The sequence below is a fragment of the Microtus oregoni genome, unplaced genomic scaffold (genome assembly GCF_018167655.1).
Source record: "Microtus oregoni isolate MIOR12 unplaced genomic scaffold, Mior012 000001F_ref0000356, whole genome shotgun sequence".
Classification (NCBI taxonomy): domain Eukaryota; kingdom Metazoa; phylum Chordata; class Mammalia; order Rodentia; family Cricetidae; genus Microtus; species Microtus oregoni.
Genome location: NW_024543060.1, coordinates 18,883,543 through 18,887,432, shown reverse-complemented (window position 1 = coordinate 18,887,432; position 3,890 = coordinate 18,883,543). Strand labels below are relative to the sequence as shown.

The window sequence follows — 3,890 nt, the reverse complement described above, 5'->3', positions numbered from 1 at the left end:
TTGCCAGTTAACATAAGACACTCTTCAGAGTCAGGCTCCATCACTCCTTATGGCTTCAAGGATCATGATTGCGACTGTGAGACTTAGAATTTCAGAGGACAGGTGGGTGGAGGAGGGGAAGAGCCAGCAGAAGAAGGGACTGGGACTCAGGTAGTGGTTGGGAGGAAGGATTTGATGCACTGTCGGAGGAGGGTCGTGGATACTCAGAGCATCCCAGATGCAAAGCCTTGACACAGAGAGGCAGGACAACAAGGCAAAGGCAGAATAGAGCAGAGAGGATGAAAGGCTAGGTGGAAAATGACATTTCTCAAAGGAGAGCTTATTATTCCCCTTGCAGACCTGATCGTGTCCTGATGCCACTGATGTGGCTTGCCTCGTATCCTCAAGGCTGACAAGGGTTATTTTCTGTTTGTCCTGCTGAGGGCAGCTGAAGAATGGGCTAGTCTAGCCTAGGAACTGAAAGGAGAGGTGCACAGCCTGGCAGTATGGGCAATGATTTCCAAGAAGGCTGCTACCGAAGGAGAAGATGGCCAGCCCCGCCTCCCCTAGGCGGCATACACACTGACTGCCAAAACAACTTGTCTGACAAAATGTTTGAAGAAAATAATTTGAGGGTAATGGAGAGAAAATAAAGGCTTTTATCCATATTATCATGCCTTTGCTTGCTCATTAAGTCCCCCTTCCTTCCATTTTCTTCATTCTTGTTTGTGCCTCTACTTTTCACATAGAAAAAAATATGAACGCTTACCACATTTCTAGCAGAAAGAAGGAAAATGTGCAATTTTCATAATGTATTATTATATCAGGAAAAATTTAAATTTGATGTTATAAATCTTTTTTTTTTCTTTTTTTGCGAATGGGGCGTCAATTTGAAGAACAACTGTTTAGTTCTTCCCACTTTATCGTGTGTGAGTTTAATTAATCACAATGGAATCCTATTCAAACTATTTTCCAACCCAACAGGCAATTGTTTCCTATAGCACGCCATTTCCTTCTAACTAAGGATGGCACTAACTGGAGAACACATTAAAACCCTGATGCGCATCGTAATGAACTCCATGCAAAGTACTTATATTAATGTAATGGAGTTGAGATCTTAATTGCGCTCGTGTTTGTATTTGCAGCCTCCTTTTTTTAAAAGCCTTTTTATTTTACTAAATGATTTGAACAACGAAGTAGGAGAGGTTACATGGCCTGCGAAATAGAGATGGGTTTCTCACACGAAAGGAGGAAAAATGAATCTGGGAGGGAAGACGGGCTAATTTAATTTCGTAAAGTAGGTTTTATTCTCAGCAGATAATGGTGAAAATTGCTCTGTAAAGCAATCTTTGCAGAGCCAGAAAATGTTCCCTGGACGCTTAGAAAGAAGCATGTCCAAGAGCCCTTTTTGTTCCTCCCTATGACAACCATTAGCTGCCACTGGAAAAAAAAAAAACTCCAGTTTGAGAGATGAACCTGTGCAAAGCAATTTAGGCAGATACATCCTCTGGCCTTTGGAGTGAAAGAACTCATAGACAGTAAGATCATTTCCAGCTGAACTTCGGACCAGAGCTATAGGACAATAGGCGATGGGAAGGGCATCCCGTATGAAGTCTCATAAAATAGATATTCAATTAAGAAGTGTTACCTGATGGGTGAACGAGTGAGTGTGTGAATCTTCCAAGGCTTTGAGTCTGAGATGGGGACTCACCTTTCCACTGTTTTATTTATCCCACTCCATCCAATATAGGCCGGGAGAATATGTCACATGTCTATTTTCTAATTAAACTATTCCATGAAGACAGTGGACAGATATGCCATTCCTTCTCACAGGCAGCCAGGAATCACCCTGCTATGTGCTGGCTATTATAAGAGAGGGGACAGAGGGGCTCCCCAGTCATATAACATCCTTGTAAGATGCTTCCCTCGGCTCTCAGGACGTAGATACAGCTGCTCTGAGGACTGTGAGTTGTGTTGCTATGTGAATACTAATAACAATATGGACTGATCTTGTGCCTTTATGGGGGGCTACCTAGGACCTAGAAATGCACCATAGTCATTCTCTAGCGCCTACACTATCCAAGGCAGGCAGACTGTTCCCTCGCCCCACCCGTAATATAACCCCAACACCCTTTGAGAAAAATCTTTAGTTGATCATAATAATTGTACATATTATGAGATACATCATGATGATTCTACACACACATACACACACACATAAAGATCAAAAGCCAAGCTAGCAATTCTATCTCTTTAAATATTTAACATTTCTTTGTGCTGTGCAACCTTGAATTCCTAGGTATGTTTTAGTCATTGCTGCTATTATATTGCATTTATTTTTGTAGAATAAGTGCCTTACCTTACCACTAAACTACATCTCCAATCTTCTATTATATATGATATATATTATATATAAGATATATAGCTTATATATTATAAGATATCTATAAAATTAGCTATTATAATATATATATATATAATATGCTATTTTAAATCATAGTCCACTGTGCTGTAGAATACTAAAACTTCTTCTCTAAGTGTGTTTTGGTAGGAATCTCCTTTTCTCCTTTCTTTCTAACTCTTCCTGGCTTATAGTAACAACTATTCTGCTCTCTATGGAATGAAATAATTTTCTAGTTTCTATATATGAGTGGAATTTTGTGGGGTTTATTTTTTCCTTTATTCCCTTATTTCACTAACATAGTGACCCCCCTGTTCCATCAACATTGTGACAACTGGATTGAAAGAAAATGAAGATGGTGAAGAAGGTAATGAGGAAAAAAAAACACAAATGGAGCTAAGCAAGGTGCTCTGAAGAACCAACTTTTGAAAGCATCCATGGCTTTTCTGCCGGACACTGCACTAGTTGCTAGAGAGGTCACAGAGTGCAGAAGAAACAAATGGGAAAACCAGAAAATCACCATAGTCATGCCATATAACTACGAACAAAGTGCCAGGGACTACAATAGAGGCCACTGCTGTGGTTGGGATTGAGAATGGCCCCCTATAGAGTCATGTGTTACATCCTGAGTGGAATATTCAAGTATATTCGAGTGGAAACTTGAAGAGGCAGAGACTAGTGGGATGTTTTGAAGTCTCTGCAGTCTGTGAGTTTCCATCTCTCTTTATACTTCGTTTCTTGGCTCATCAAGAGGGGCACAGTTTTCTTCCATGTCATACTCTTGTCATGGTTGTCTCACTACAGTCTCAAAACAGTACGACCAGGGGAACTCCCTGAGTGTTGATGACTCGGAGCTGCTGGATTGGTCCGAGATAAGGTGGAGGAAACACTCGAGAGACTTCAGAGCCAGAAAGGAGTGCAGGGAATCATCATGGTGAACACTGAGCCATTTCATCAAGATCACCATGGACAATCCCACTACTATACAATATACAATATGCCAACCTCATGTACGACTTCATCTTGAAGGCATGAGCACTATGCATGAAACTGACACCCAGAGTGGCCTAACCTTCCTCCGGATTCACGCCAAGAAAAACGAAATTATGGTTGCACCAGATAAAGACTATTTCCTGGTCGTGAGTCAGGATCCAACTGAATAAGCCACCATCTCAGCTTCCTATGCCATTCCTTAATTTAATTTAATTTAATTAATTCTCCCAGAATAATAGTGTTAGTCAAGCCAGGGGGCATGTAGTGGTTGCCTGAGTGCCATGAAGACCATGCCATCGATCAAGGGCAGCTCTGCCCACCCCAACAAGGAATGCCTCTGGTGATCCAGTCAGTTCCTGGGAAAGCTTGGATCTCATTCCCAGGCTTTGGACTAAGAGCATATGATAAACCCATACTCAGCTTCCTTCTGACCTTCAGTTCACTTTGTCACCCTTGGAAAGCCTGTTTTTTTCTTTGACTAAAAATAACTTCAAAACCAAAAGTAAATAAATACATT

The 3,890-nt window shown here is 41.1% G+C and overlaps 1 pseudogene; it reads left to right on the top strand.

Annotated features, from left to right (window-relative positions):
* Nucleotides 1-2,735: 2,735 nt before the first annotated feature.
* On the top strand, nt 2,736-3,543 carry LOC121458622 (annotated as a pseudogene).
* Nucleotides 3,544-3,890: the final 347 nt, after the last annotated feature.